Source organism: Artemia franciscana, chromosome 15 (genome assembly GCF_032884065.1).
Source record: "Artemia franciscana chromosome 15, ASM3288406v1, whole genome shotgun sequence".
Lineage (NCBI taxonomy): Eukaryota > Metazoa > Arthropoda > Branchiopoda > Anostraca > Artemiidae > Artemia > Artemia franciscana.
Genome location: NC_088877.1, coordinates 29,528,087 through 29,550,034, shown reverse-complemented (window position 1 = coordinate 29,550,034; position 21,948 = coordinate 29,528,087). Strand labels below are relative to the sequence as shown.

Below are 21,948 nucleotides of genomic sequence, written 5' to 3'. Positions count from 1 at the left end.
ACTTATAAAGTTCTATTGAGTGTAATAAACTTAAACTTATAAAAGTTCTATTGAGTGTGTGTTTATGCATTTTTCCGTATTATTTAGAATGTCTGGATTGATTTTTATTAAGAATTGTTTAAAAGTTTTGGAATCGGAAATTTTATTTCCAAACACTTAAAGGTGATACCTTTCTTTTATGCTTCATTTTTCTTTCTAATTAAATTTACTGACATTTATTCCTTCTTATTTTGATAATTTACTGCCTTCTAATTTACTTGGTCGAGACATTCATACAAACGAAAGCAGTACCATATATTGGTAGTGGGCCCAAACGTCTGCTTGTAAGTTCAAATGGGTTTTAGTGATTTGGTAGAAAAGATATAGGGTAAATTGAAGTGACTTCAAATAGCTACCCTGTTTAAGTTGTCCTCAGCATAGGATTTGTTCAGGAGCTAATTTGAATAATTCCATGAAACAAAGAGGCGAGAGAAATGAAACTGATTTCCGTGAGACAAACAATTGGCAGAAATTGAAAATGAAATAGGTTTTTCAATTAGACCAAGTTCAGACACACTGGCAAGCGGTCTTTCGGCCTGGAAAAATGGTGATGTGTTTCTACTAAAATGATGAATGCTTGAAACTAGAATGACGCATGGTATTGCATGTAATGGTAAATAGAAGTAATGATGAACGATAGAAGTCTGTTTCACAATGAAAAAATGATTAATAAGACTCCTTATCTACTGAGAACAACAAAAGGTCAATAACAATATTTTTACTGGTGAAGCAACTGTTCTTACTCGCTAAGTGTCTGTTTTCCTGTGTTTTTAAATTACCGTTAATTATGATAGCTCCTGGGGAACGAAAATTACTTTTTGTTGTTGTTTTGGGAGCTAAAATTATGTTAAACTGTTTGCAATAAATTCGGAAAGACAATCTGATTCCTTCTACCAATCGCAATTTTTTCATTTTTTATTTTGGGGATTTTATTTATTTTAATAATTTTTTTTCCTTCTTTGTTTCAGAATATATTTTATTTTTTCAAAAATTATCGTAGCTTAGTTTTATATGCTGAATCCAAAAATGTAATTATGAATTGGCTAACATATACGGTTTTGCTTAAGGATTTTTTTAATCTTTTTTTATAGCCAAAAATCAACCAAAACCTTCAAAAACTCGGGGTGCTAGCCATAAGCTGATTACATCTTAGAATTAAGTAAATGAAGCTAACTAAGTAGCATTCCTTCACAATTGTAAAAATAAAGTAGTTTTATCCAAAACACTTGAATTTTAGCAGATCATTTTTTCGCATCGTTACACAAAACCGTGGGTGATGAAAAATTCTTGTTGAATTCTGAATGCATATCTTGATTTACTTTTTTTTAGTTTTCAACTGCAAAAATATTTAGTTACTTTTTGTTACTAATTCTCACTTGCAGGATTATTTTTATGGGTATGTCAAAATGAGAGCCAATCAAGGGTATCGAACATCAAGATATAAAAAAAAGAACAATGTACTTATTTAATTTGGCTTTCGAAGCATTTCTGTATTCGGTATATTAGATATTTCTCATTCATTGGGTGGGTGTTTCCTGTCTTGAATAAGTAACCTTGCGTAGGAACCATTGGTTTCAAAGGGGTTGTTTTGGAGTCAAAAACTTTTTTTCTTTTACTTTTTTGAATGGCCTGTGCTCTAAAGTTCTTGTTGCTTATCACATTTTTCTTCTAGACTGGTGATAAATCGTTGATTGTTTATGAGAGGGGTTGCTTAAGAGCTGGCGAAGAATGGGTGGAGTCGAACCTTATACCAGTTGCATGTGTTACTGTTTCTATAGCTATATTACAGGTATATTTTTTTCTGTTCATATCCCGAACAATTCTAGTAGGCGTGTAAGTACAGAGCTAAGGGTTTTCTTTGATGCTCAGACAAAGATCAAACTATCGTGGCTTAATAAGTTCAGCTTAATAAATAAGTCATTTCATAATGAAACATTACCCTAAGTTATTTTTAAAATTATTTAAAGATTGGAATCCTGCTGTTGCTTGGCGCAAATGAGAAAGAGAACTTTTTAGCTGTCACTCACTAGATAAACGTAACTACTTTGATCGGTTAATTTTGATTCTGTGTCTGCCTGCAATTTAACCACAGCTTAGATATACAATACAGTTAAGTAAGCTCGGTTTATTTTTGGGACACAGTGCGCGGTAGCGATGCTAGCGGCTGGAGACAGGGAACTGGCAGTCTGAATCGAAAAGATCGGAGCAATTGGACAAACTCACTGCTCCGTACCAAAAGCTTCTCATGGGCAAGATAGGAGTTTTCGTAACTGTAGTGTATATCTAAGCTGTGAATTTAACTGACGGTAGTGATTGAAGAGAACTCAAGTTTTGGGTAAGGCACAGTGATATGTATCGAGTAGAGATTGGTCATCTGCATGCCTGTCTGACGGTTGTGCTCCTTTCATGGAGGTGCCGTTTTAATGGATTTATGCTGCTGACAGATTCAGTTTGGCTGGAGTGAGCGAAATGGCTAGTTAAAAAATACTAAAAATGCTAAGTTTTCGACTTGACTGTTGTGCTGTTTATTTTGTGAATCTGTGATGCTCGTAATATTTACTTCTAATTTAAAATTTTGTGGGCAAATGCCCAAAAAACACCACGTTCGGTACAAGTACAAAATTCTACAGGAATAAATTGGTAAATTTAGATCCAGTCCCTAAAGGGAGGAGTATCGAAACAGGGAGAAAGTTCTAGTAGGGAGTGGAGGGAGACATCTGTCACACTAAAGTCATGGCGAATGTCATTTAATCAATTTATTATACTAAAATAGTTAAAATACTCTGAGAGGGAGAGGGGAGGGGGACAAAAAATTTGGAAATGGCGGGAAAAGAAGAAGAAATTGAGATACAGGAGATTCAAATCAATTCATATTTATTTTTCTTTTAAGCCAAATCATCGTCAGTTTGAAGTGTCTGAGAAAATCAAAGAAAATCTTTTGTTCCATCTTTATTTTTTGATAAATAATTTGGTATAGATTTAATTCTTGTGTATTTAATGAGTGTATAATTTCAACAGAACTTGGACGTAGGAAAAATTATCAACGAGAAGGGTTGCCTCCAAGCTGGCCAAGATTGGCTGGAAAGGAATATGTTTATTGTTGCGGGAATGGCCGCCATTGCTGGAATAATCCAGGTAACGTGATCTTAGTAACCGAGCATGCATATATGATATTGGCGGTGTTGGCCTATACCACTTTTGGCACTCGTTTTAATTCAGTGACGTAGCCAGAACGGAAGAGTCCAAAGGTTTTGATCCCCTCCCCCTAATAATTCTTGGCTAATCTTCGCCAAACTGTTTCAAGAGGGGTTTATAAAGGAAGACTAGAGTATACACTTTTTACCTTCTAAAAGCAAGAAAAAAAATCCCTGAGTCGAGCCCTGCCCTTCTAATAAAAAAAAAGAAAAGAAAAACGAAAATTGTCTCTGGACCACAACTCTGGCCACACTTCTGTTTTCAGTATTTTATTACTAATAGCATGTTTTGTGCCAACTCATCATTCCAAAGTTGGAATGATAATGACGTCAGAGGATTTCATGAAACGATCCTGGTAAGTTGTTGAAAGACTGTACACGAAAAACTAGGACGAGCCAAGATAAATAGTATCATAATTTAAACAAAATTAATCCTGGCCGAATGGTGAGAAAGGTCGCTGGTTTGATTCTTGGTTTTGGCTAATATTTGGTTTGGGGTGAGGGATAGTGGCGTTATCGTGCAAGGCAAGCCAAATGTCAACTGAGCTTCAACTGGGCATCTAGGATTATCTTGGAAAAAAACTTGGAAAGGGTCTGGTGACTTTCCCCTAACCATCCCACCTGAGGGCAGTGAATGAGTAGATCAGCACTGTCGCTAAGCAGATCTCATTGGTCAGTATGCAAAACTTTGTTTTGTTGTTAATTGAAACAGTTCAATGGAAAGAAAACACAACGAAATATAAAGTAACTTCAGTAACCCACAGTGCAGAAGCATTGGGGGGTGGTGACCATACCAAGTTAAATATTAGACTTGGGGATATAGTACGAGTCTATAAAAGCAATATATGTAACAGAATAAGACAGGATACATTACTGGACGATTAGCAAACATTTTGCTGTTGGTTAGCTACTCTTCGACCCATGTGTTATTTGTGTACTTGTCCAATGGATCAAAAGATGCTGTAAAGATTTTAATAATAAAAAACCAGTCCTAGAGAAGGGAAATTAATTTATGAAAAGACATACTACTACTACCACCAACTCACTGCAGCACTGGTTGCCTGACGTCAACACGGCTATGCACGCTCCTCCTCCACACCAATTTATTTAAAGCCTCTCTCTTTACACCATCCCAAGAAGTTCCAATTTTCCTCACATCCTTCTTTGCGAACTCCTCTCACTCCATTCACGTCCACGTTTCAGAACCGTACTTGACCACTGTCATCGCTCTGCCTTCAGGAATTATGAACGTCAAGGACTATGATTTTTCCTGGAGCGCCAGCCTTTCTTGGCTTTGATATTTCTTGACGATACGGCATAATCGACTTTTGTTGAGGTAACATTTGTCTGCTAATTGCTTCACAAGATAGCCCACATCCCGCACAAATGGTATTTCCTTTACGGGAATCTTCAATTAAAAATGCTTGGTGGCTATCACGGTATGTAACGCTAAAAGTTAGAATATGCATGTTTATTTAAAAGGTGAACTGCTTGTAATGATCAAAGAAATGTTTTGAAACAGCTCACTTAGTAAAAACATTTTTACGGGATTTAACTCTTTATATATTTTAAGTTCTACCCGAATGTTTTCTTACTAAATGCTGTAGCATTTGTTTTTGCTAAATAACTCTCTATGCACTTCAATCACAATTAAATGAAGCTTATACTTTGCTTCAAAGTAAATGACATCACAAGTCCCTACAGTACAAATCACTCATTACATAGTTAAAAGATTGATGCATGTTTATTTAGAAAGAAGCCTCTTCTGTCAAACACTTATTTCAACAACAGCAAAAAGAAGAAAAGACCTCTATGAATTATGACGTCATTGTCAAATCCTATGTTAGTGCCACTTCTTAGTCATAGATTTACATACAATACTAGCTGTTGGGGTGGCGCTTCGTGCCACCCTAACACCTAGTTGGTGGGGGCGCTTCGCGCCCCCCAAGCCCCCCCCCCCCCCGCGCGCGTAAGTCGTTACGTGCCATATTAGTTACGCGCCATTGTAGTCGTGTCCCTGCGTCCCACCTGTGAATATATATATATATATATATATATATATATATATATATATATATATATATATATATATATATATATATATATATATATATATATATGTATTTTTAACTACGTAAAACTTGCGAATATACAACATTCTTCGCTGTCCCATTGTCTGTGCATATAAATAGATTGTCAGGTTTACCGACTCTTGAACGTGCAACATATAATTGTCCATGGGAAAAACAATCTGTATTTAGATCTATACCTCATGATTCTAATGATTGCCCTTGAGCTTTGTTGATGAGATTGCTAATCGAACATTCCCTGTGTCGCCGTCGTCATTTATATATCCCCCTGTGCCCCCCGGAATCCCTGTTGTAGTTGTGTCCCTGTGTCCCGGTCGTCATTTATATTCCCTGTGTCCCGGTGTCCCAGTCTGTTATTTCTCTTTGAGTGTCCCGGTCGTCATTTATATTCCCTGTGTCCCGGTGTCCCGGTCGTCATTTGTGTCCCGGTGTCCCGGTCTGTATATACATTCGTTTTTGAATTGGTCTTTTTTAGTTTTATGTTTTTTACCTTTTTTTTAGTTTTTTAGTTATACCTCATGATTCTAATGATTGCCCTTGAGCTTTGTTGATGGTGATTGCTAATCGAACATTCCCTGTGTCCCCGTCGTCATTTATATTCCCTGTGTCCCGGTCGTCATTTGTGTCCCGGTGTCCCGGTCTGTATATACATTCGTTTTTGAAATGGTATATGATGAAATAAATTTTTGTGTTTTCCCCCTTTTTTTCTTTTTAGTTTTTTTTTGGTTTTTACCTTTTTTTAGTTATTTTTGTTTTTTTTCTTTTTTCTTTTTAGTTTTTTTTTTGTAGTTTTTACCTTTTTAGTTTTTTTCATTTTTATTTTTTTTAGCTTTGTTTTTCTCCTTTATTTTTCAGTTTTTTTCCTTTTTTATTTTTTCCTCAGCACGCTTTCTTTTCTTACTTTCTCTATCAGCCGCAAGTTTTTTGGCATAGACTCTTTGAGTAGCTTCATTGTAGGTTCAGTCATTCAGGTTCCATTGTAGGTTCTTCAGTCATTTTACAATTAAACATTTTTCCGTCCACGATTTTCTTACAATTAAAAATTTGTCTTTTGAGCAGCTTCCTCTGCTTTTGCCATTGTAGGTTCTTCAGTCATTTTACAATTAAACATTTTTCCGTCCACGATCTTCTTACAATTAAAAATTTGTCTTAGAACGATTTTCTTAAATACCTTTAATGACGTCATCGTCATAACAAATATGACGACAACTAACTTCATGACGACATGACGTCACTCGACAGACCCACAGACAACTTATTTTTATATATTTAGACTAGCTGTTGGGGTGGCGCTTCGCGCCACCCCAACACCTAGTCTATATATATATACCCCCTAGTCTATATATATACCCCCTAGATTACCATAAAATAGGTAATCTAGATAATTGTCCATGGGAAAAACAATCTGTATTCAGATCTATACCTCATTATTCTAACGATTGCCCTTGAGCTTTGTTGATGGTGATTGCTAATCGAACATTCCCTGTGTCCCTGTCGTCATTTATATATCCCCGTGTGCCCCCGGCGTCCCCGTTGTAGTTGTGTCCCTGTGTCCTGGTCGTCATTTGTGTCCCGGTATCCCAGTCTGTAATCTCTCTTTGAGTTTCCCGGTCGTCATTTATATTCCCTCTGTTCCGGTGTCCCGGTCGTCATTTGTGTCCCGGTGTCCCGGTCTGTAATTTCTCTTTGAGTGTCCCGGTCGTCATTTATATTCCCTGTGTCCCGGTCGTCATTTGTGTCCCAGTGTCCCGGTTCTAACATTGACACTTGGAAAAATCTTTACGTGCCAAGCATGCTAAAGCTCCAACAATTTATAATAAACCTCAAATTTTGGGTATCTGTTTTAAGGTTTTCGAATTATTTTAATCTATTGTCAAAATATATTGAAATATGTATGCAATTCCCAATTTTTTTTTTAGTTTTTTCTTTTTTTTTTAGTTTTTTAGTTTTTTTTTCTTTTTAGTTTTTTAGCTTTTTTTAGTTTTATTTTCTTTTTAGTTTTTTACCTTTTTTATTTTTTGTATTTTTTTACGTTTTTTCTTTTTACGTTTTTTCTTTTTTTAATTTTTTTTATTTTTTAGTTTTTTTTTTAAGTTGTTTTTATTAGTTTTTTCTTTTTAGTTTTTTTTAGTTTTTTACCATTTTTCTTTTTTCAGTTTTCTTTTTATTCTTTATTTTTCAGACGTAAATACATATCGCCGAACCTTTGTTTTTTTTACTAAAATCTGGTAGGCATTGACGACCTTATCCAAGTCAAAATCCCAAACCCAATCATCATCGCTATCATTTTCAGTTTTGATACGTTTTGACTCTCGCTGTCCAGGTGGATTTTCATCTAACTGCGCGGTTTTGTGTTCTTTAGCCGCAAGCCTTTTGGCATAAACCCTTTGAGCAGATTCCTTGGCTGTTTCTTCTGCCATTGTAGGATTTATACTAAAATTTCTCTTTGAATTAACTATTTGAGCAGCTTCCTCGGCTGTTTCTTCTGTCATTTTAAGATCTATATTAAAAATTCCTCTTATGCCAAGCTTGCTAAAGCTCAACAATTTATAATAAACCTCAAATTTTAAGTATCTGTTTTAAGGTTTCCGAATTACTTTAATCTATTGTTAAAATAGTTCGAAATATTTATGCAATTCCCAGTTTTTACATTTTAGTTTGTTTTCGTTTATATATATATATATATATATATATATATATATATATATATATATATATATATATATATATATATATATATATATATATATATATATATATATATATATATATATATATATATATATATATATATATATATATAGAAGATATAATCTGGCGTAACGGACAGACAACTTATTTTTATATATAGATATATATATATATATATATATATATATATATATATATATATATATATATATATATATATATATGTTTTTAACTACGTAAAACATGCGAATATACAACATTCTTCTCTATCCCATTGTCTGTGCATATAAATAGATTTACAGGTTTACTGACTCTTGAACATGCAACGTTGTCACGGTCGTCATTTATATACCCTGTGTCCCGATCGTCGTTTGTGTCCCGGTCTGTAATTTGTATTCGAAGAATCCCTGTGTCCCGGTCGTCATTTATATATCCCGCTTGTGCCCCCGGCGTACCCGTTGTAGTTGTGTCCCTGTGTCCCGGTCGTCATTTATATCCCCTGTGTCCCGGTCGTGATTTGTGTCCGGGTGTCCCAGTCTGTAATTTTTCTTTGTGGTTCCCGGTTGTCATTTATATTCCCTGTGTCCCGGTCTTCATTTGTGTCCCAGTGTCCCGGTATGTAATTTCATCAGTTAACAAACATGACGTCAGTCGACAAACAATTTCATGACGCATACAGCTCAATCCTTATAATGACGTCAGTCGACAAACATGACGCCAGTCGACACACAAACATGATGTCACTCGACACACACACAGACAACTTATTTTTATATATATATAGATGTCCTGGTCGTCATTTGTGTCCCAATGTCCCGGTCTGTAATTTCGTCAGTCGACAAACATGACGTCAGTCGACACACAAACATGACGTCACTCGACACACAGACACACAGACAACTTATTTATACATATATAGATTTCAGATACTAACGGAAAAACGCAGTAACGCTGATATAGTAAAGAGTGATGTATTCCCAATATTATCTTCCCCACTGTTTCATTGAACATAAAATATGGAATCATAAACTTTTAGTTTGAGTTCCATTTTTAAAGTTCTGCTGTCAATCAGAGAGTACAAACTGCTCTTTTCGCCAAAGACCACAAAAAGGTATTGGGCCAAGATCTTAAAATGTAACGATTAAATCTTTTTGAGGGGGGAGGGATTTTCTAATATGATGAGTAGCCTTTTGAACTCTGATAGGCAAAACAACACTTTTATAAAAGCATTTAAAAAATTATCCAGCAGAAATGAGATTAAAACAGAGAGTTGGTCTAGAGATTGCCTAGAGTTGACCTGAAAACTCCGAAAATTCCTTATACATTTACTTATTAAATAGCAAATATTTTTCAACTTCTTCGCATTCTTTTTTGTCACTGGGGTGCACATAGACAAGATGAACAGTACCTTCTGAATTCTTTTTTTTCAGGCTTGTAATCATACGTATTTTGGTTAACGCCAGATTAATCCCCAGCTCACAGTCGGCTAAATAAACTGATTCTCTGAGTCATTGTTGAAACTCTTCAACGCTTGTCAAGGTCTAACGATTTGAGATGTTCAAATTGTTCGCTGTTATGTTATGAATATCTGGAAGACTAGTTGATAACTTGGCTGTATCAGTAGCTGAAACCTTTTTCCAGATAGCGGGCTAAAATTTACTGTCTAGGGTTTTAGACCATGAACAGTCGATTTACGCTTGTAGAATTTGTATTTTTCGGTAATTTGACCCTCTGGGGGCAAAAGTTGAGAATATGTGACATACAGTGATAGGAAAGTGTACTATGTAGTGATATGTCAAGATGGTGGGGGAGTGCGCTCAAAACATTCTGTATACGGCCTTACGTCGTGAACAATTTGTTAGCTATCCGTAAACTTCCATTCTCTTACCCTTTGGCCCCCTTTGGGTAATTGTTAATTTTTTGTGGCAGAAAATGGCAGAAAGCGCCACTCTGCTGTCGTTTGTCATGACGAGACTTCAAAACATTTCGTTTGGATTCTTAGACCATAGAAAATTGAGTGACTGTCATGAAATTTAAATTCCCTTGGAATTGACGTTTGGTGACACAAACTGGCAGAAAATGCCACCTTACTATGTTACGATCTCTTGTTGCATAAAAAGGGAACTAGATTTGGGAATATCCTCTCAAATGCTCCTAGTCTCGACAAAATTTTTTTGTTCTTCAAGACGGGGGGCTGTATTTCTCCTTAATAGGGTCTTTGACCATGGAGATTCCAATGGTGCACGTGCCTCAGCGCCATTTTCTAGGGTTTTCAGGCTAATTTTGGAAATTCCTATAAATTTGTTTCCGCAATTAACTTTTACTATCATAATTAATCGAAATGTTAGTTATGTCTCCGGAATGAGCAGCAAATGGAGATTTTCTCTCACAAGAAAGATTTTTAATGCTTTTTCAGCATTTGGTCACTATGGGCCGTGGTTCGCTCTTTACTAGGTCACAGGTAAGGGCGTATCCAGGATTTTTATTCAGAGGTGGGGCCAAAAAACTTCTCACAACACGTCAAAAATTTGTTTTTGCGCATATTTACCACTTTTTTACAAGTCAGACAAAAATTAAGAAGGGGCGTCAAACCCGTAACCCTCCCCCCCCCGAATATGGCCATGCCTCGACTATAAAGGTCAACGTTCTAACTGATTCCTTGGCGAAAGTCTTCCTTGTTTTAGGTCAAACAAACTCAGCACTTTCAAATTTTGGGTCACTTCCTTGGTAATATATCACAGAAGTTGCCAATTTCAGGCGATTACTCCTAGGCTAATCCATCAGAAAATTTTTAAGGCCCAACTTTTATCGACTATGATGTAGTCTACCGCCCTAAGCCTCGGCTTTATCACAGTCTCGCACTTAGGACTGAAGCTTTACTTGGTAGTCTGTGTGCATCCTAGCAATGGGCTCTCCTTGAGATTTTCTTTTTGTGATAAAAGCTGGTCTTGATTTCTTCCAAACCCCTTTTCCCAACGCTAGTAGAGCCGTGTTTCATTGATATATCTGCAATAATTGCATTTTTTCCCTCAAAGTATTTGGAATTTTTTAACATTTTATGCGTTAAAATTTGCGTAACAAGGTGACTAGGGGAGGGGAGGACTTTAATGTCTGAAATCGGGGGTTGTTAGGTAAATCTGAATTGTTTAGACACTCGGCTCTTAAACGTTTTGTTGTTATAAGGGAACCTATTTTGTAAGATTACAAAAGATCGTCTCTGGTAAACAGTATTTTCGTAAAGTCATCTAATTAACTTCTTTTTTTTCAAATTAAAATTTTTCTGGGTGTTGTAACGCATTTATCAAACAGTTCGTGGTAACGAACTGTAGTGAGGAGCGACCCGGCTCAATAATAACCAAAACTCTAAAAAATTGAATTTTGATATCAATAGCTACATCAAAAGATCGCATTTTAATGCTGATTTTAAATATATAAGTTTCATCAAGTTTAGCCTTACCTATCAAAAGTTACGAGCCTGAGAAAATTTGCCTTATTTAGGAAAATAGGGGGAAACCCCCCTAAAAGTCTAAGGATCTTAACGAAAATGACACTATCGGATTCAGCGTATCAGAGAACCCTGCTGTAGAAGTTTCAAGCTCCTATCTACAAAAATGTGGAATTTTGTATTTTTTGCCAGAAGACAAATCACGGGTGCGTATTTATTTGTTTGTTTGTTTTTTTTTTGTTTTTTTTTTTCTTTTCCTCAGGGGTCATCGTATCGACCAAGTGGTCCTAGAATGTCGCAAAAGGGCTCATTCTAACGGAAATGAAAAGTTCTAGTGCCCTTTTTAAGTGACCGAAAAATTGGAGGGCATCTAGGCCCCCTCCCACCCTCATTGTTTCCCCAGAGTCACCGGATCAAAATTTTGAGATAGCCATATTGTTCAGCAAAGTCAAAAACCTAATAACTATGTCTTTGGTGATGACTTACTCCCCAACAGTTCCCGGGGGAAGGACTGCAAGTCCTTCCCCCTACATATAGTAATGTTTATTGGGAAGTGCACAGACGTTTTCAGGGGGATTTTATTTTGTTTGGGGGTGGGGCCGAGGAGAGGGGGCTATGTTGGAGGATCTTTCCCTGGAGGAATCTGTCATGGGGGAAGAAAAATTCAATGACAAGGGCGCAGGATTCTCTAGCATTACTATAAGAAAACAATGAAAAATAAACATGAAAACGTTTTTTCAAATGAAAGGAATAAGTAGCATTGAAACTTAAAACGAACAGAGACTATTACGCATATGAGGGGTTCTAAAAACACTTCAGCATAAAGAGCGAGGTATTTAGGAGGAGATAAATACCTTGCTCTTTATGCTAAAGTATTTTTAGTAATTTCAACTATTTATTCTACGGCCTTTCTGATTCAGGGGTCATTCTTAAAGAATTGGGACAAAACTTACGATTTAGTGTTAAGAGCGAGGTATTAACGAGGGTACAAACCCCCTCGTATACATAATAAAAATATAAGGTTATGAAAGTTTGTTACGTAAGTTAATTCTTAAGTTATGTATATTTTTTACTAATAAAAACGTTCGTTAAAAATTAAAAATTCTAGTTGCCTTTTTAAGTAACCGAAAAATTAGAGGGCAAATAGGCCTGCTTCTCCACCCCTTATTTCTCAAAATTGTCTGATCAAAACTAAGAGAAAGGCATTTAGCCAAAAAAAGAATTAATATACAAAATTCATTTTGATAATTTATGTGCGGAGAGCCAAAACCAAACATGCATTAATTCAAAAACGTTCAGAAATTAAATAAAAAAAAACTAATTTTTTTAGCTGAAAGTAAGGAGCGACATTAAAACTTGAAACGAACAGAAATTACTCCGTATATGAAATAAGCTGTCCACTCCGCAATCCCTCGCTCTTTACGCTAAAGTTTGACTCTTTGCCACAATTCTACTTGTTAAAACAATTAAAAGCTTTAGCGTAAAGAGCGAGGGATTGCGGATTGGATAGCTCATTTCATATACGGAGTAATTTCTATTCGTTTCAAGTTTTAATGTCGCTCCTTACTTTCAGCTAAAAAAATTAGTTTTTTTTTATTTAATTGTAACTGAACTGGACCTTGCCAAATCGAAACACCTGAAAAAGGTTGTATTTAATAAACAGATTTCAAAATGTTTTTTGATTAAAGTTTTGGTTGTATCTTTTCATGAATGAAATTTAAACCAAAGATACAAATCAAAAGTATGGATTGTGATATGATTGTTTCTCGTTGAATTTCCTATCTTCCAAAATTTGAGAAGAAAATCATTGCAGGTAATGTGGTTTTGAACTTCCAGAAACAGTTGTTCCTGAAGCATTAGCTGTAATGTAGTAATGAGCGAACCACGGCCCATAGTTTCATTAAATAGAAAACGAAGTTTTAGTGAAACTTCCTAGCGGGAAATATTTCTCATGTAACAATATTTTAAAAATATCCGTTTTCAAACTCCGAACGTGTAAAAATAGTCATGGCGAGATTGATGTTCACTTTCCCTTGTCCAAAAGTCAACTTTCATTTTGACAGTTTTTGGTTGTTAGGTCTCTAATTTCAGTTAGCAGACAATTTAAGAAAAATATATTAAGGGCGCTGGGAGGGGGCAAGGAATTTTCTCTTATCCATGACCTATGTGAAATCGTTTCTCACACCTGAAATTGCCAGAAACCCAATTTCAGAAAAGCATTAGTGCCGTTTTCGAGAAAAGAATGAAAGAAAACGGTTTCGTTCAAGAGATTCATTTAAATATAGTAATACCTGTTCGTTTTAGGTTTGATTTATTATAACAGTTTTTCTGCTCGTTTTAGGTTTTCATATTGCTCTTCACTTTTCGGTGGATTTTTTAAAATAATTTTTTATATATTACTGGTGAAAGTCCTCTTCCTTATTACCTTTTAAGATTACAGGTGAATTTTGCATAATATACTATTCATAATTTTAAATAAGTGCCAAGTGAAAGATTAATTTGAAGAAAAAAGCATCCATTAATCAATTAACGAACTTCCTCATTTTTTTTCCCGTCTTGCGTCCTTGTCACCAGAAAAACATAAATGCTTTCTCTAAGGAATGCTCAACTGGCTATTTGTCCTTGGTACGAACAGAGATGAGTTATGTCCTGTAATAAAGGTGGCCAAAAGCAATGTGTTGACACAGTAAGCTAAAAGGTTGATTGTTTCATTCTTTTTTCTTCTAAATAAACTTTCTTTTAAGAGTTTCGACTGTTATAAACATACCAGAGTGACTTTGAATAATTCCAAAACAATGTTAGGTTATTTCTAATTATATATAGACCTAGTTATGGAACAATCCCTGTTTTATCTCTATTGTTTCCCCATCTAGTCCTTCTCCCATTTTTATCAGGCCCCCCTTTCCTTATCTTGGAAACCTGAAAACTACCTCTCTGTTGTTGCTCATATTGGGAGATTCACATTCTCATATCTTTTATCAGCCAAATCTAGCATTGGCCATGGGTTCCTTGAACGTAGGTTGAAAAACTGTGCTATGCTGCGGAATTTGAAGCATTAAAATTTTCTTAAAGATTTGTAAGCCATACAGTATTGGTGGAGTTTGTTTCATAAATTGAGTGGATTGGAGCTCTCGGGTTAAGAAGAGAAAAATGGATCTATATGAACCTGCAGAAGCCAGTTTGATCAAGTCTTTCTGATCCAATTTTATTACTGCTTTGGATTTTAGTGCACTAATAATATTGAAGAGGAAATTTCAAAATTTTGTGGGCGTTTGCTTTTATATTTATATATGAAAATACATTTTTACGCATTTTAGTATCGACTTTCCAGTCCACTCCTAAAAAAGGTATACACTTTCTATCATTTTTGTTTTGCTGCTTAATTTTAGGAAATACCCAGTTGAGTCCACAAAGTGAAAATTTAAGTCAAGTATTTGGTCGTAAATCTTTTTAACAATTTTTTAAGTGAACTTGGTGGGATTGGTTACGGAAAGATTAATTTATTTCCCAAAATCAAACCAAAAGAAAACACCATCGATTTTTTATATGTAACGATTTAATTTATAGAAAATACAATTTTATACATAGTTGACTTTTTTCCATACTTAGCCACAAAGGTAAGAGCTTTGTTACTGATAAATGACTTAATATTAAAGCTGGGACTTACAGTCGGTGAAGTACTCATCCTAGGGTATGAGAAAGGAGTTGTAGATGGGTGAAGAAAAAAAAATAATTGTATAAAATCAAGTAAAATGGCGTACATAAGGCAGGCAGGGTTATGGGCCCAGCGCGCTTCCGCTGCGCCAAGCTGCTCTCAAAATGGTGTACATACAAAGTAAAGTGTCACAAAATTTTATAATGTATTCCAATAGGGATGCAGAATTCTATTATAGGATTCAAAATGTCTCTACCTAGAAAAATAGCTGCCACTCCTGCTTTAAAGGATTTTCAAAGTAAAAAAAATCTACAGTTGAGAACAACAATTATTTAGTGTGTTGGCGCGGTTTCGTATTACTTATTTGCAGTATTGTATTTTTTTTTTTTTTTTACTTTCAATATCCACGTTTTCTATTATCAATTTGAGTTTTTCTAGTGATTCTTACATCTACCTTTATTTGCAGATTCTTGGAATATGTTTTGCCCAAAACCTGAGAGCTGACGTATTCGCACAGAAATCAAGATGGGGGTCATGAAGGAGCGCTGCGCCTGTTTCCCTCTAAAGTTTAGAGGGTATGGAGACAGCTGAGCGCCTGCGCATGTAAAAGAAAATGTCTCCAGTCTTTCCATTTATATTAAACTTCTTTAGTTCCTTTATGCAAGGTTGTCAGCCAAAACTCAAATCATACTTTTGACATTGTATATTTAGGCACATTTAAATAATAGTTCGTACATAGCTACCTCTTGAATCTGAATCTCGTCTGGAATCTAATCTGTTCTGATGGTTAGCATGAATCAAGCATTCTCAATATTATAACCTTTTCTGTCTCGCCATACGATATTAAGCATGTTGGGATAATTTATGCTCTCTTCTAGGATGATACTACTATCCGGGCCATAAACAATTCATTCGCATTCTATCTATTTTCTTTTAAGTAGTATATGATAAAATGTAACTTTTACCTTCCGATTTTATTGCCCTCTTTTTTTCTCAATTATCTGTTATATAGATGGCATATTACATATCATCAGAGAGGAATATAGTCTTTTTATGGAGAAGAGTCTGGCTGTTTGAAGGAAAGAGTACATTTTCTTCTTTTAAATGTCTCTATTTTGTGAATTTACAAATTGCTTAATTGCTCTCCAATAAATATATTCAGTGCGCTAGTATCCGTTAACTTGATAATAATTTTCAAAAATTTTATGCAATCAATTCTGAGTTAAACGGATTCTGCTGCAGGCTCAAAAACTTTCGAATTGTGCGAACGCAAGTGGAAGGGGTTGAGGGCATGCCCCACAAGAGGCAGTTTTTTAGGGGGTCGGTAGAGGAGGAACTTGTCCCGGACACAGAAATTTTAGGGGCGCAAAATTTGAAATAAATAATCTAACGATTATAATCATTTTATATTTTTTTATTTTATTTTTATCAAAATGAAGTACAGGATTCATTTGGCAGTAAATATCAGTGAATTAACTCCCAAATTTTCATTTTTCCCATGTCTTCATCACCATTCCTAATGAGATAATGAATAATTTTGTAGAGGCTAAAGTCAGAAAAGCCAGATTTAATAAATGGAAAATGTTGGTAAATGAAAATGTTTCTAATAAATTAAATTTTTTTTAAAATTTGTGTGAAAATTTCGGGAGACAATAGGAGGGGGTACTAATCAAGATTTTCTCCTGGGCGCAAGAGAGGCCAAAACCGGCACTATGCCTCTCTGAAACATTGATAATTTCACTGTAGTATCTCATATTTTCTGTCTAGTTGCCTTTTTTTTTGCATTATTCGAGGCTGAGTCACTTGAGGTTTCGTACCTGTCTGAAGGGATGTATCAAAATATCTTAAAAGATTGCCGTACTTGTAGTTCATTCAACTACAATTTTAGGAGTGAGTTCTGGACTTCGGTGAAGTGTAAAAATCAAGTTCGAGACCGTGCTTCGTATCCTGTTATAAATTCTTCAGTTTAGTTCTTTGATGGTTTTATTAGTGTTTGAAAACATTAATAGTAATTATCCTTTAGACGTTTATAATGTTGCTTTCAATTATATATATATATATTTTATAACTTGCTACTTGTGTTATTGCTATACGGATGGATTTTTTTTGCCGCGAAATGTACTGAAATTTTCATGATTCTGCCCGAGCTGACAACCCTGTTGAGTGTATCGATGAAGGAGTATCATTTCTAGTGTTTTGGTGATGGGAGTTTATGAGATTTGTCATTTCTTTATATTTTGTATGACATTCCTTTTCTGGGATTTCAACGAGCTATTTGTACAGCTACATTTTTACTTGTTTAATTTCTATCGAATTCTTTTAATTTTTTTTCTTGTTCTTATTCCTGCTTTATTATGTATTCTTCTAAGTCTAGATATAAAATAGTGTTAAGCATAAAGTTGTTTTGTCCTAAATTGCCATGAATAATTAAAAAAAGAAAACAAAAAGGGGTAAAAAACCAAGGCCCTAGGACAACAAGATTCCTGGATCTTCTCTTCAATAGGCGTTTACTTTTTTTTTTTTTTTTAGCTCTGAGCCAAATAATACCTCTGCTCGTGAAGATACTCCAGATAATTACTTTCTACTGCAGCTCATCACTCATTCTCCGAGAGCAGTATCTTTCTTTATATCCCGAACAACCCTGGTTAATACATCAAACATTGCCATGTTCTACGAAAACCCAAATACTCTTAGGCTCCTGTAAGCTATTACATATCATCTTTGGATTTGAAATTACAACTCTTTTCTTTTTGCTTAGAGGATTCTTAAGTATTTATATAAAAAAATCGTGAAATATGTGTTCATTAGAACCTTCAGTTCATACTGAGTAAAACTGAAAGTAAAAACAAGAAGATTATTTTCGAAATCGTTTTTGTTGGTCTTCCACCAATACTAATGACTAACGGGCCTGAATAGAATTAGATTTTACTGAATGATTCTTTGCTTTTTATCTTCTTGATTTTCCTGATTTGTTTCTTGTAATCTCGTTCGTTTTGTTCTTATCAAATTTTGATTTGTATTTCAAATACTCTTTTTTTTAATAAGTAACTCTTTTGAAACAATTGATAATATGTTCTAGTTTCTTAATTTGGCATAAAAACTTATAAAAGATGTTTTTTTCAAACAGTAAAAAAGAGTGAACCACACGGGTATTGGAGAGTAAGCTTCGTCTTTTTTAATTTGAAGGGGTTATGTTACCATCATTGCTTTATCGTAACTACCAATTGTTTGTACAAAGATACGATGTTAAAAGCAATTTTCATGTAGAGAGGTCGTATAGCAGTGAAATTTCACAAACCAGCTTCTTGAATTACTGTTATCGATCTATTTTTCTTCGTCTGGGTTTTAAAAGACAAATCTGTTCTCCACTGTTTTTGCACTCAGAATTTTCCTATACATGACTTGAACATTTTGAAATCGCTTTCAAGATTCTGATTGGAGATACACGTTCGTTGAGAGACTTAAGAATCATATACATGAGGTTTTATTTTTCTTTTGGGAACCCCTAAGACTTTCAGGCAACCGCTATGGAATGTATCTGTTTCCGCGAATGTCCCAAAATTAGGGAATATCGACATTCACCGGTGAATGTAAGAAATACCTTCTTTTTTTTTTATTTAGTCAGTGTTACCAGTCAACTTTTTCAATATAATGCAAGGTTTAATGATGACAGGTTATGTTAGGTTTGGTTAGCTTAGGTTTTTAACCCATTTCTGATATTTATAACCAAATTTAAACGAACTTTAACTTTCACCATCATAGCTTGCATAAGACTGAAAAAGCTGACGCACAAAGCTAATTGAATATAAGCAGAGACAAATTAAGACATTCACAGGTGAATGTGGACATTAACCAGATTTCGGACATTCACGGTAACATGTCTCAATTATAAATGCATTCCATCTAATATTTTGCCCAAAGCAAAGCCAAATATAGAACAGTGTTTGATAGCATCCAGAAGGCCTAAAAGTTTGTAATGTTTACAATTATGATAGAATGAATTAATGAAGGGGAAAAATTTAGATTTTTTATTAATAGTTACCTGCTGTAATTGATAGTTTTTCAAAGTATTTAAAACGGTTACTTCAATATTTTAAGGTGGAAGTGTCATAGTTTATGATTTGCAATGGAGGGATTATAATCGGATTTATTTTACATTCAAAAATATGCATTAATGTCAATAGTAATCATTTTATTTCTAAATTTCTGCAAAATCCTATCGGCTGTTCTTAGCCACAACCCTGTCCCTGCACTTTTCAAACGTTCGAAAAAAAAATCAAGTATTTCCCGGAACTTTATTTTTTACAAAACTTTATGGTTGGGTTTTTTCAGAGCCTGTTTCCTTTGGCTATGTAAAGCTGGTGAATTCTCTTTTTACACCGTGTAGGTGCTAGGTCGTATCTCAGAAGTATAGCAGATAGAAATAATGGGACTGGGACAATAAGTTTGCCTTTTCGAGGTCAGGGCTTTAACTCAAAATCGAATTTCTATGTTATTAGTGGGTTTTGGCAGAGAACAACCGATATATCGCCATGCCCAAAACAAAAAGGTACATCATAGGAGGTGACGAAGACCAGATATGATTGAGACTTTGGAATGTTCAGAATTTCTAGCTTTGAAATTAACCAACACATTTGTGCATATTGTATAGCGAAGTGAAGTCGTAATATTCAACCCCATATTATAATTTTACAAATCTTATTCATTTCTTCAAAGAAGTTTTTGCGAAAGAAAACCATAATCCCTTATTTTTACTCTCTTGTGAACTTATTTAAAATATAAGGTAACCGTTTTGTTTCAGGTCCGACGATAACTCGGTTGTGGGCCTCGCAACATCGAACGCATGTGCCCCAAATATAACAAAAACAATTAAACTCAGTTTTCTGTTAACCTCTTTATGCCTAACGCTACTGATTCTAAATTGGTAATGCTCAAATGATTTTAGAGCTTGTTTGGGTTTTATCTCATATTTTTATCTTATGCACTCTTTTACAAGGTTGGTGATTTACAGTTTTTAAGTGATAAATTTCCTATATGTTGTATATTTGGTATAGATTGTATGTGAATAAAGTTATGACGATCCTTGTTGTATACTTTCAAAAAGGCATGGTTTGTGAGTTTGTATCTTCGGAATTAATCATTGAAAAGGTGACTGGAAAGGTAATAATTCCTTATTTCAACGCACTATTGCAAAAAAAGTGGGATGTAAATACCATCCGTAGCAAGCAAATCGAGTGAAAAATATGGGAAGGTGTGGTGGAGATCGTAAAAACCTAGGCATTTCGGGAAGAGGGACTGGGCCAGAAGGACCTCTTGTCTCGTTGTAGATTACGGGTCTTCCGAACCATCAAGGATTGAACCAACCGATCCAGCGTATTAGATTTAAGGAAATGGGTCATAAATGTCAATTTGACGAAAAATGACGCAATGCTTTTTGATTAACAGGGTTTTGAAGCTTTAAGTTTAACATCTATTCTACAAAGTGGTTTGAACATTACGTAAAAATAGCCTTGACTTCTCGAAAGAAAACAAAGATACGCTTAGAGAGAGGTTCACTTAAATTGTAGTCCTTGGCGAAGCGGTTCATAGGATTTTAATGGATTCCAATTGTATTTTTTTTTTTATGCACTAATAATAAACAAGATGTATTTTCACATAATTATCTGGTAACATTGACAAATGATGGCATAAGGAGATAAAGCGCCTCGTAAAAGGTGACCGGATGGCACTCATAGGAGATAGTATGATGATGCCAGAATGTCCTTTTAGTTTGAGCATAGGGCCACCATTGGCGATGTTCTGTCTTTTAGGATGAAAATTTAAGTTAAAAGTAATGTCGATGTAAGCATGATAAATATGTTTAGCTAGCTCAGCCGCAGCATAGGACAATATTTGATATGCTAGGATATTGCCACATCAAGCGTCAAGTCTATGTAGAATGCGATAATATTGCCAGATAATATATTATCAAGTAATATCGGGGGTTGCTCTTAGCGCATGTTTTACTAATAGTCTTTTTCACACACATGGCATTTTTTTCGGGCATTTTCATGCAAAAATATTCGTTTACACTAGAATCGATCATTTATACTTGAAAAAAAAATACACATTAGCTTTTCTTCTGATGAGTCCTAGCAATTGAGGCCACCATAGCAATATGTGTCTGGCCCGTAAAACACAGAAAAAGCAATTCAACTTCAAAAATAGAAAAAATTAAACATGAAAAAAGATACTTACTAATTTTATTGCCCGTTGACAAAAGCACTTTTGAATAATATTCTCTCTTCAAATTTCACATAATCTCGTTAGAGGTAAATTTTGAGGGATTTTAATGAAAATACCTCATTTCTTTGACTGAGCGTCAGATTTCACTCCCCCTCAGTAGAAAAAATTCTTTCAACACCTCCCAGCTTAACTTTAAGCTCTAGAAAATGTTAGTTCAAGCAATTCACGCCACCATGGCAATATGTGGCTGGCCCGTAAAACACAAAAAAGCAAAACAAAAAATGGAAAAAACAAAACATTAAAAAAGCTTATTAAGGATAAAACATAAGCGAAAAAACTTGAATTAAAGAAAGGCGGGGATCCTACAAACCAATTCCAGAAGGGAGACTATTATTAGAGGTAAGCTTAAACTACATTAAGATATTTTTTGAGGACTTAATGAAAATTACTCGTTTCTTTGAGTCGAGACTATACATTCCCAATTGACAAGCGCACAGTTGAATAGTATTTTCTCATAAAATGTCACATAATCTAGTTAGAGATAAATTTAAGCCACTGTTAAGTTATTTTTGAGGGCTTTTGATTAAAATACATCGTTTCTTTGAGCAT

At 34.8% G+C, this 21,948-nt stretch overlaps 1 long non-coding RNA gene across 1 annotated transcript; it reads left to right on the top strand.

Moving 5' to 3' along the window:
• The first annotated feature begins 12 nt into the window (after positions 1–12).
• On the top strand, positions 13–20,196 carry LOC136036301 (uncharacterized). Its single transcript, XR_010619687.1, has 2 exons — positions 13–1,828; positions 15,581–20,196. It is a non-coding gene; the product is annotated as an uncharacterized LOC136036301 (long non-coding RNA).
• The last annotated feature ends 1,752 nt before the right edge of the window (positions 20,197–21,948 follow it).